This window comes from Schistocerca nitens, chromosome 8 (assembly GCF_023898315.1).
Source record: "Schistocerca nitens isolate TAMUIC-IGC-003100 chromosome 8, iqSchNite1.1, whole genome shotgun sequence".
In the NCBI taxonomy this organism is placed as follows: Eukaryota; Metazoa; Arthropoda; class Insecta; order Orthoptera; family Acrididae; genus Schistocerca; species Schistocerca nitens.
The window spans coordinates 330,303,792-330,316,331 of record NC_064621.1 but is presented as its reverse complement, the minus strand read 5'-3'; the positions used below and the strand labels follow the sequence as shown (position 1 = coordinate 330,316,331).

The following is a 12,540-nucleotide window of genomic DNA, read 5'->3' as shown; positions in this document are numbered from 1 at the left end:
AAGCGACTCTCATCGCTGAAGACGACACGTCTCCATTCGTCCCTCCATTCACGCCTGTCGCGACACCACTGGAGGCGGGCTGCACGATGTTGGGGCGTGAGCGGAAGACGGCCTAACGGTGTGCGGGACCGTGTCCCTAATTTGCTGGGAAGTGGCGGTGCGGTCCCCTACGGCACTGCGTAGGATCCTACGGTCTTGGCGTGCATCCGTGCGTCGCTGCGGTCCGGTCCCAGGTCGACGGGCACGTGCACCTTCCGCCGACCACTGGCGACAACATCGATGTACTGTGGAGACCTCACGCCCCACGTGTTGAGCAATTCGGCGGTACGTCCACCCGGCCTCCCGCATGCCCACTATACGCCCTCGCTCAAAGTCCGTCAACTGCACATACGGTTCACGTCCACGCTGTCGCGGCATGCTACCAGTGTTAAAGACTGCGATGGAGCTCCGTATGCCACGGCAAACTGGCTGACACTGACGGCGGCGGTGCACAAATGCTGCGCAGCTAGCGCCATTCGACGGCCAACACCGCGGTTCCTGGTGTGTCCGCTGTGCCGTGCGTGTGATAATTGCTTGTACAGCCCTCTCGCAGTGTCCGGAGCAAGTATGGTGGGTCTGACACACCGGTGGCAATGTGTTCTTTTTTCCATTTCCAGGAGTGTATATTGTGAGGCTACAGTGAAGATCTCTAGCTCTTTAAATAAGTGTCTGCAGGATGATCTTGGATGAGCTCCAACAATTATTCTGATTACACGCTTTTGTGCAATGAACACTCTTTTACTCAATGGTGAGTTACCCCACAATATGATGCCATACGAAAGCAGAGAATGAAAATAGGCGTGGTAAGCTAATTTACTCAGATGTATATCGCCAAAATTTGCAATGACCCTAATAGCATAAGTAGCTGAGCTCAAACGTTTCAGCAGATCCTCAGTGTGTTTTTTCCAGTTCAACCCCTCATCAATGCATACACCTAGAAATTTTGAATTTTCTACCTTAGCTACCGATTTGTGATCGACGTCTATATTTATTAATGGTGTCATTCCATTTACTGTGTGGAACTGTATATACTGTGTTTTGTCAAAGTTTAATGAGAGCCCATTTGCAGAGAACCACTTAATGATTTTCTGAAAAACATCGTTTACAATTTCACTAGTTAATTCTTGTCTGTTGGGTGTGATAGCTATACTTTTATCATCGTCCAAAAGTACCAGCTTTGCATCTTCAGCAAGATAATGCCTGCCCGCACACGACGAGAGTTTTTACTGCTTGTCTTCGTGCTTGCCAAGGCCTACCATGGCTAGCAAGATCGCCGGCTCTCTCCCCATCTGAGAACGTCTGTATCATTATGGGCAGGGCGTTCCTACCAGCTCGGAATTTTTTGATGACCTAACGCCTCAGCTGGACAAATTTAGCACTCTAACCGGTAGAAGGACATTCAACAACTCTTGTCAATTAACGCCAAGCCGAAAACTGCTTGCACAAGGGCCAGAGGTAGACCAAAGGGTTGCGGACTTGCTCAATTCGCGAAGCTCCGTCTCTTGAATAAATCCTTCAATTTTTCTGAAATTACAGTCAGTTGCTTGTCTGTAGATGTAAATGACATCTTTCAAGATTTTAAACATGGCTGAAACAGCAACTGTTGAAATTCTTCACGGTAAATGATGACAGCCAAAGCAGTTGCAGGATAAAGTTTTAATAAAATTCTTGAACACGGTTTCGGTATGTATAAAAATAGAATGAGATTTTCACTCTACAGCGGAGTGTGCGCTGATATGAAACTTCCTGGAAGATTAAAACTGTGTGCCCGACCGAGACTCGAACTCGGGACCTTTGCCTTTCGCGGGCAAGTGCTCTACAAACTTTTTTTTTTTTATTATTGATCGTTGTGTTTGGTCGTTGCGGACGTCGCAAGACATCCTGTTCAAGTTCGGTGGCTGATCCTTCCACTCAGTTTTTTATTACAGAGGCCAACCGGCTCTCTGACCGAACACGCTGAGCTACCGTGCACGCACCATCTGAGCTACCGAAGCACGACTCACGCCCGGTACTCACAGCTTTACTTCTGCCAGTATCTCGTCTCCTACCTTCCAAACTTTACAGAAGTTCTCCTGCGAAACTTGCAGAACTAGCACTCCTGAAAGAAAGGATAGTGCGGAGACATGGCTTAGCCAAAGCCTTGGGGATGTTTCCAGAATGAGATTTTCACTCTGCAGCGGAGTGTGCGCTGATATGAAACTTCCTGGCAGATTAAAACTGTGTGCCCGACCGAGACTCGAACTCGGGTCCCGAGTTGGTAGAGCACTTGCCCGCGAAAGGCAAAGGTCCCGAGTTCGAGTCTCCGTCGGGCACACAGTTTTAATCTGCCAGGAAGTCTCATATCAGTGCACACTCCGCTGCAGAGTGAAAATCTCATTCTGGAAACATCCCCCAGGCTGTGGCTAAGCCATCTCTCCGCAGTACCCTTTCTTTCAGGAGTGGTAGTTCTGCAAGTTTCGCAGGAGAACTTCTGTTTAGTTTGGAAGGTAGGAGACGAGATACTGGCAGAAGTAAAGCTGTGAGTACCGGGCGTGAGTCGTGCTTCGGTAGCTCAGTTGGTAGAGCACTTGCCCGCGAAATGCAAAGGTCCCCAGTTCGAGTGTCGGTCGGGCACACAGTTTTAATCTGCCAGGAAGTTTCATGTATAAAAATACTTTCATCAGAAGTAAAATACCTAAAATTACATCCTGCTATGGAGATTAATGGAACAATTGTGTCTACCTACTGACGACGCCTTCGGCACAATTGCTTTATTAATCTCCATCGCAGGATGTAATTTTAGGTATTTTACTTCTGATGAAGGTATATTTATATACACCGAAACCGTGGTCAAGAATTTTATTAAATCTTTATCCTGCAACTGCTTTGGCTGTCATCATTTACCGTGATAAATGACATCTATTGATTTCCATCCCACTCGGATAATTCCTTCGTGGTGCGTCTTTTCCTTCCTTCTTTCTTTTTTTTTTTAAAAAGATCTTATGGTGTGTGTCACATTCGGTTCAAGATTGTACACTTGGCATCTAGTTGAGGGGGTTTGTTTAATGTATTTCTGGGTAAGAGTTAGGTAGGTTTCAGTTAGGACTGAGCTACAGAGACATACGCACACACTCCGCAAAACACACTTCCTGTTTCGTCACCCACATTCACGATAAAACCGAACTGGCAGAGTCTGAAACTGTGCCAGTGGGACTCAATAAAATACCAAAATTAAAACACTCCTCTAGTTTTAGCACTAATTGTGCGCAGCAGGTGGCGAAAGAGGGCGCGCTTGTAACAGGTAGGGCACGATTGTAATAGGAAGAACTTTTTAATTTTTCTTTTTCCGCGGGCAGTGCCGGACACGGCAGCCGTGAGCTACGCTGTCATGTGCGGCAAAATTCCAGTTGGAAGTTTTGCGCCAGTTGCTTGCCATCGCGCTGTGAAATGCAGTTGTCACAGCCAAGTTGGGTTTTCAGCTGAAATGAGGTCTCGTGCGGAGCGAACCGCGGTTTTGCGCCCGTCGCCCAACCGACCGCCCCGGGCAGGCTAAAAGCGCGCCGACGCGCTCGCGCACACGCTTGTTGCAGGTCAGTAATTAATAGCTGACGCATCGCTAATAATCCGCAGTTTATCAGCAAATAAGTCACCCGAAAAACAATACAGCTTTTATTGCTCTCTGTAGCGCCACACACGAGAATGTGACATTGTTTATTGATAGCTCTCGATGGACATCGTCATCTAGTTGCTGTACCACAAAGAGATCACGTAGTATAAATTATTACAATATAATTAGCTTTCACAGTGAATGTCATTTATCAAGCTGTCTTTATTTTTTGCCCGATGTAAAAAAAGCGAGAGAAATTACTTTGTACACTTGTGCATAGAGTTTTACTCCTCCTGTTTAACAAAGAATTATGTCCATGGGCTATAGAAGCGGACTACTGTGGCATGTTTCTTTAATGCTCGGAATACCAGGGGTACTTTGTGCCCACTCTTTGAAAACACTATTACTTTGTATTTTCAATTCTGAAAAAATGTTTATTGTTTTCAATGAAATCTTTTATCTGATTCCGTTAATGTTTTAAATTTCTCAGTTGAACATAACCTCAAAATTTTATGTCACTGTCCCCAATGAATGTAATATCCAATATTAGCAGGTTCAGAACCTCGCTTTCACACCAATACCCCTTTGAAAATATGTTGCGAATAAAAGTCAACAACAATTAACAGAATCTGCATTTTTTAAATTTGTTTTAGGGTGGCATAAAGTACCCTCCCCTCCTAGTAGTACACGTCATTAAAAGTGCGTTGCTGTTGGTAAGAGTGTGCAAAAAAGTTTTCGTATTCCGGACCCTACTAACGCACCAGTGCCTCTTTAAAAAGTATGCTGTTTATATAAGCCAACAATAATTAATAATTCTGTTTTTTATTTTTTTAGGGTAGGTGTAAAGTATCCCCCCCCCCTTTCTGCCCCCATACAAACCCTCCCGCCTCGGTACAGCGCGTAATGGAAAATGCGTTGATGTTGCTAGGATTAACGTTTTCGTCTCCAGATATTTCCGTAGTCTTCTTTTCCTGAATTTCTTCCGCTCCAAAGTTATTCTCTTTACGTCCTACGACTTTACGATTAAGTAAAAGGTACACATTTATCACTCCAAAGCCGTACTGTTTGCAACAATAACACGATGCTCTTTTCATTTTTTCATTGCGTATCAAGTGAAAAATGTACTCTCTACACTTTTTCTTTGATCTACTTGACAAAATGAGAGTGGCAGAAATCAAGACACAAGCGCCTGCGGAATAAGGACAGGCAAGTCTTAACGGAACCGGATCTTATGTTAGAAATAATGCAGTAAGCTGAAGTTTTTTATTGCATACACACATCACATCAGTGAATACATACAGAAACAGAAAATCGTCTAGAGACTGTATAAATACATACAGGCAGCGCGTGGATGCTTTTTTTTTTTGTATGGATTCTATTGTATGTTACGGATACACGATAGAGGTCTGCAATACGCAACATACCGGAATGTGTGAGTGATTTTGTTATTGTTCATAAGGGGAGATTCAGTGCCATATTCTGAATAATACAACTATTTTACAGCAGCATAAAACACAGAGCCACTAACAGATTGCAATAAGCAATAATATATAAGCAAACTACTGTATAGACACAAGGGCACCCATACGATATTTGTAGGCGGCCCTAGACATGGGGTAGGGAGTATTTTTAATATACTGGAAGACGAATGGCAATTTGTAAGCAGCCATAAAAAAGTTACAGTTCCGACCCTCTCAAAATCCATCGTAATACCTACTTTCAAATCATTTTCTTGAAGAAAGAACACATGGCTACACTACACATTTTTTTTTTTTCCTTTCCCTGAGAGCTATAAAGGCGAGAGGGGCGGGGGAGCCCCCCTTGACCTTCGTCGGCATGGGCGCCCATGCATCACCTGAGGTGCAATGCAAAACCCTTAAACGTATAGGATATTAATGAAACATGTGTACGTGTCTGTCTGGGTGTCTCATTCTCTCTCTCTCTCTCTCTCTCTCTCTCTCTCTCTCACACACACACACACACACACACACACACATCACACACACACATACACACTAGCTATATCTTTTGTGGAAATTCAGCAACGCATTTCGTGATCTCTGTGGTGATGCACTCCATTACTGAACATATAGGTATGCAGCGAATTTCTGAAGTCTAGTAGGCCGGCCGTTGCGGCCGAGCGGCTCTAGGCGCTTCATTCTGGAACCGCGCGACCGCTACGGCCGCAGGTTCAAATCCTGCCTCGGGCATGGATGAGTGTGGTGTCCTTAGGTTAGTTAGGTTTAATTAGTTCTAAGTTCTAGGCGACTGATGACCTCAGAAGTTAAGTCGCATAGTAGCGGCGACAATGACAGACGTCAATTGTGCAGGGACACGGCGTCGGGAATAGCGGCTCATCCTTCATCGACACACTGTCTGCCTAGATGTAACCATTGTTCCACCATGAAAATCGTTAGCCCTTCTTCCACGGTTAGCTTCAGAGAATCTCTTGCATTGGTTCCTCTTGTGTTGGCAACCCGATTGGTGTTGTACCTACGTTCCTTCTACAGGAACAGTAGAACATTTTTTTCTCTTGTAAGTTTCCTGGTAACGTGGAATTTCCAAGAGGCTTGTGGCTGACATTATCTCTGTCCTCCCCACCGAATGTGATCTCAACGGCCTCGCTCTCATTTGCTCTCCGAGGAAGCGTCCACTGTACAGAATTCACCTGACACGCGGCCAGGAGCCATGGGTCGCCAAATGCGCGTCATGCTGTTCCTCTTTCATTTCCGTAGCTGCCGGCCGCGGTGGTCTCGCGGTTCTAGGCGCGCAGTCCGGAACCGTGCGACTGCTACGGTCGCAGGTTCGAATCCTGCCTCGGGCATGGATGTGTGTGATGTCCTTAGGTTAGTTAGGTTTAAGTAGTTCTAAGTTCTAGGGGACTGATGACCACAGCAGTTGAGTCCCATAGTGCTCAGAGCCATTTTTCCGTAGCTCAGGTTATTGACTATATTAAAATTGCATTTATAAATAGAGGGCTACTAGACTGTCCACTCACATTAATGCGAACACCTGTCAAAAGGCTGAAGACTCGACCCTTACAGCGCAAGGCGTGCAGGAAAGGAGTCAGCGAGGTTCTGAAAGGACAGGGGTGTGGAGCCATGCCGACTCAAGCGCTGTGGTCAGCCAGGCCAGGAGCAATGGGTGGTGGACTCAGTGGACCTCGAGTTGCTGTATTGGTAGTCTTCGCTACCGTTGAACAGCATTCAGCATGGATGCATAACTAGGCGCCTTCTGCGGAGACCCATATGTAGCGACGTCCGCCGAACGGGCGTTGACGAGACACTGTCGACAGCCCATTGGTTCATCTGGACGGTCAGTTGGTCAACAGCTGCGCGTCTATTCGCCCGAACACATCTCGGCAGCCGCCGTTGACCCCTGTCATCTACGGCCCTTCGTGCACCACAATTGCCTCGGCGCCAGGTTTGAACAGCGCCATTTTGCCATGCACGGCATGCTTTAAGCACCGCTGAATGCGAACAGTTGACAGTTTCAGCTGTTTCGGAAACAGCTTCCATCCCATCCTTGGCACGAAAGCCAATGATCACGCCCTTTTCGACGTCAGACATATCGCTCCATTTCCGCGTTACAACGACTGCTCTTTTGTCCCCCCCCCCCTCCCCACTCCCCTCCGACCGCAAACGAAAACGAAATTGCTCCCGCACAGGCCATGAAGGCCCAAAGGTACCGACTGGCCGCCGTGTCATCCTCAGCCCACAGACGTCACTGGATGCGGATATGGAAGGGCACGTGGTCAGCACACCGCACTCCCGGCCGTATGTCAGTTTCCGAGACCGGAGGAGCCGCTACTTCTCAATCAAGTAGCTCCTCAGTTTGCCTCACAAGGGCTGAGTGCACCCCGCTTGCCAACAGCGCTCGGCAGACCGGATGGTCACCCATCCAAGTGCTAGCCCAGCCCGACGGCGCTTAACTTCGGTGATCTGACGGGAACAGGTGTTACGACTGCGGCAAGGCCGTTGCTTCCCCGCCCCCCCCCCCCCCCGACCACAGCACGCTTTATAAATACCCTCCACTGCTAGTGCTCACAGCTGCCGTCTGTGAACGGTTATTGCACGTTGACACCGAACATAGGGGTGAGCACATTAATGTGACTGGACCGCGTACTTCGAAAAAAAAAAAAACACAACTTTTAAATCGAATGAATCATTTACAGCAGCCTTGCTAATAATATGGCCCCATTACCACACATACAGCTGTGTGGTTATGAACCAAAATATTATTGTCACTACAGACGTAAGCGAGCAGTTGAATACAACTGTGACTCGCGCTCGCTATGAAATAATAAACTTTGTAAACCTCCTTTTTCGGATAGGATGAGGATAGTCACGTTTAAAAATAACCGTCCGCAATAGCCCCTAGCAGTAGCGACGCGTAACTAGATCCAAAACGCTTTTTACCTCCTTCTTGTAGGGAGCTTAACAGCGCAGCCGCGCGTGATTGTACTTCACGCCACAGCGGCAGCGGGCCTCCGAGCAAAGCTGATTATTCGGTCGGCGGCGGATGCATTATGGCCCACTAACCGTGAATACCGTGGTCGAGAGAGGATAGAGTCCTCGGTCGCATCGATCGTACCGGAGCCTCGCATTCTGGTACAGCAGCAACAGCAGCGGCGTTTATCGGTTCGTTCGGGCGCGCAAGAGGGTCGCCGGCCCGCTGTAAATTAACTTTTTTAATACCGGCAGCGGGCGGCGGGGAAATGGACACTACGTGCCGGCCGTAATGACGGGGGAGGGCCGGCGCGTGACGTCAGGGAACTGCCTTTTATAGGTCATTACGGCGCGCGCCGCGGTCGATGCGTTTTGCCATTTGGCTGCGATTGCCGCGCCGGGGTTAGCGGCGCCCGCACATCCGTCTTCATTTCGATGCGCCGCGGTAGCGCCAGTGCCGGAGCTTCGGCAAATGCAGCAGCAACAGCACGTCGCTCGAGGGCGAGCACAATACTGGCCACGAAAACTGCAGCGCCTGTGACGTTGGCTACAAGGGAGGAAAACAGCGTCATCAGTTTCCTACCCCCTACTCCACACGTTTCCTGACTACACTGCGAGCCATAAAAATTGCAGCACAATGAAGGCGACGTATAACAAACGTCAAAACCTTTTTTTTTTTTTAAAAAATAATAAATTTCCGCCATTTGACTGTTCATTTATTTTACACAATCGTGATTTCGGCTTTGTAGCCATTCTCAAGTGCAGGGTGAAATGTTAAAATATGTCAGACCTGTCGGCGACATGTCATCGTTGGAAAAACGAATTTCTGGTCTATATGACTGTAGTCCTCCACGACGGTAAGGCCGGCCGCGGTGGCCGAGCGGTTCTAGGTGCTTCAGTCCGGAACCGCGCGACTGCTACGGTCGCAGGTTCGAATCCTGCCTCGGGAATGGATGTGTGTGATGTCCTTAGCTTAGTTAGGTTTAAGTAGTACCAAGTTCTAGGGGACTGATGACCTCAGATATTAAGCCCCATAGTGCTCAGAGCCATTTGAACCATTTGAACGAAGGTAAGATCATTAAATGTCAAACCGGTATCAAGTTTACTACATGCCTAGATATGATACTGATCAGCATTTCATCACAACCGCACAAACTGGACAGGAGTAATGCCATTTTTCATTCAAGGAATGACCTTCATGGATAGTCCTGTCTACACTTTATGGACAAAAAAATAAACGAAGCATGACGAAGGAATTATCCGAATGGGACGGAAACCGGAAGGTGTGGTGTACATGTATAGACAAACAAGTGATCACAATTTCAGAAAAATTCAATGTTTTATTCAAGTTCAAGAGAAAGACCTTTACAAATTCAGCAAGATAAAAACGCGCTGGTCCATCTCTGGCCATTATGCAAGCAGTTGTTCGGCTCGGCATTGGTTGACACAGTTGTTGGGTGTCCTCTTGAGGGATATGTGCCACGTTCTGTCCAACTTGCGCGTTAGATCGTCAAAATCCTGAGCTGGTTCGGGAGTGCCCTGCCCATGATGCTCGAAACGTTCTCAACTGGCGAGAGATCTGACAACCTTGCTCGCCAAAGTAGGATTTGACAAGCACGAAGGCAAGCAGTGGAAACTCTCGTCGTGCGTGGGCGAACATTATCCTGCTGAAATGTAAGCTCAGGATGGCTTACCACGAAGGGCAAGAAAACGGGTCGTAGAATTCGTCGACGTACCCCTGTGCTGTAGCGTGCCGCGAATGACAACCAAAGGGGTCCTTCTATGAAAAGAAATGGCGCCGCAGATCATCATTCCTGGGGGGAGGGGGGGGCGGCGCCAATCAGGTTGGTATCCCACCACTGCCGGGGGGGGGGGGGGGGCGTCTCCAGGCACGTCTTCGCTCTTCATCGGGGCTTAGTTCGAAGCGGGACACATCACTGAAGACAATTCTACTCCAGGCAATGAGTTTCCAGTCAGAAGACGTGTCTGAAGACGCCCCAGACAGCGGTAGGATACCAACGTGACAGTCACTGGCCATACGCCCTGACAACCAGAAGAGGGACGCCATTTCTTTTCATAGCAGGACCCCTTTGGTTGTCATCCGCGGCACCCTTATAGCTCAGCGGTACGTCGACGATATTCAATGCCCCGTTTTGTTGTTCTTCGTGGCAAGCTATCCTGCTTACATTTCAGCAAAATCATGCCCTCACCCACACAGCGAGATTTACTGCTGCTTGGTTTCGAGCCTGTCAAACCATACCTTGGTCAGCAAGGTCGCCGGATCTCTCCCCGGTCGACAACGTTTGAAACATTATGGACAGGTCTCTCCAACCAGCTAGTGATTTTGATGATTTAACGCGCCAAGTGGACAGAATTTGGCACCATATCCGTCAGCAGGGCTTTCAAAAACTCTACCAACCAATGCCAAGTCAAGTAAGGGCCACGGGTGGACCAACGCCTTACTGACTTGCTTAAATTGTGAAGCTCTTTCTCTTTAATAAATCGCCCAATTTTTTCCGACATTGTAATCGTTCGTTTGTCTGTACATGTCTACATCTACATCTACATGGATATTCTGCAAATCACATTCAAGTGCCTGGAAGAGGGTTCATCGAACCACCTTCACAATTCTCTATTATTCCAATCTCGTATAGAGCGCGGAAAGAATGAACACCTATATCTTTCCGCAAGAGCTCCGATTTCCTTTATTTTATAGTGGTGATCGTTTCTCCCTATATAGGTGGGCGTCAAAAAAATGGCTCTGAGCACTGTGGGACTTAACTTCTGAGGTCATCAGTCCCCTAGAACTTAGAACTAATTAAACCTAACTAACCTAAGGACATCACACACATCCATGTCCGAGGCAGGATTCGAACCTGCGACCGTAGCGCCTAGAAACGCTCGGCCACCCCACCCCGGCCGGCAGGTCGATGTCAACAAAATATTTTCGCATTCGGAGGAGAAAGTTGGTGATTGGAATTTCGTGAGAAGATTCCGTCGCAACGAAAAACGCCTTTCTTTTAACGATTTCCAAATCCTGTATCAGTTCTGCCTATTTTCGTCCTATTCGTGGTACATCGTTTCTTTTTTGCGTCAGAGTGTTCAAATTGTTCAAATGTGTGTGAAATCTTATGGGACTTAACTGCTAAGGTCATCAGTCCCTAAGCTTACACACTACTTAACCTAAATTATCCTAAAGACAAACACACACACACCCATGCCCGAGGGAGGACTCAAACCTCCGCCGGGACCAGCCGCACAGTCCATGACTGCAGCGCCTAAGACCGCTAGGCTAATCCCGCGCGGCCCGTCAGAGTGTATATGCAATAAATAGTTGAGGGTGTTGGATGGGAGTGCTGCTCTGAAATGAAGAGGTTAGCGGAGCATAGGAGTCATGGTACGTCGTATTAAATTACTGACAAACTAAAAAAGAAAAAAAAAATGAAAGGACATGACATAATACCTGGCCGTTTAAGAAAGAGGGAAAAGATGGTACGAGAATATTCCAGTAACTTGGAGGGTTATGGAGAGGGCGAGAGGGGGAGATGGAAGAGGCAGTTGTGACGCAAATTTCTGACTAGAGGTGGCGCGTTCCAACATGTGCGGCGTAAAGGCGAGCCGGCGGGCGGCAGCCTGCAGCCTGCTTGTGACAGCAGAGGCCGCGAGGGGCCCTGAGAGGAGGCGCGACAACGGCAGAGCGGAGCCTCTGGAAACGACGTCGTTACCTGCTGGGCTGGCCGTCGAGCAGGGCGCTCTCGGGCAAGAGCTGCGTCTGCGTGCCTGCCCTAATACTCCACTGTGGATTTCTTTGCAAGCAGAAAATGGAGCCTCTGTTCCGGAAGGACGCTGTGCCGCTGACAGATGTGACAACTTCAACTGTGTCTCAAGAAAGTTCAATGAACCACTTGTAACCTCCTAACAGAAAAATTATATAATAACCTCCTAACAGTAAAAATATAATATAATTATACAATTCACATTCTGCGTAACCTACCAACAGATAAATTCCAAAACCTACCAATAATACAATGTGACTAATCTCTCAAAAAAAATTGTGGGTCACTTATAACCTTTCAATAATTGACTGTGAATTTAAACTGGTAAATTTTGGACGTCAGCAGTGCTGCGTCATGGCCCTGAAAGCTCATACTGAATAAATTGAAAATTCTTACCTCAATGAAGTCGCCGGATAACGCATATATATCTGCTCTTATAATAAATTTTTCTGGCACAGCCCAGTGCAATGCTGGCCGATAGATTTGCCACGTATAAAAGGAAACAACTGATTTTTCTTTACAATAATCGGGATGACCATGGATTGGAGAAATTAGTAAATTCTTTAAATTGAGATGAATGATTGTCAAAAGTTAATTTTTATAAAAAGGATTATTATTAATAGATTTTTTTAACATTTACATGGGACTTGATATAACAATACTACATATGCGCGAGGCTGCTTTTACCTTA

General features: G+C 47.2%; 1 protein-coding gene across 1 annotated transcript in view; it reads right to left on the bottom strand.

The window, feature by feature from the left end:
- The window catches only part of LOC126199552 (fat-like cadherin-related tumor suppressor homolog), a 345,418-nt gene that overhangs the window by 197,862 nt on the left and 135,016 nt on the right, over positions 1-12,540 (bottom strand). The gene's annotated exons all lie outside the window — the stretch shown is intronic.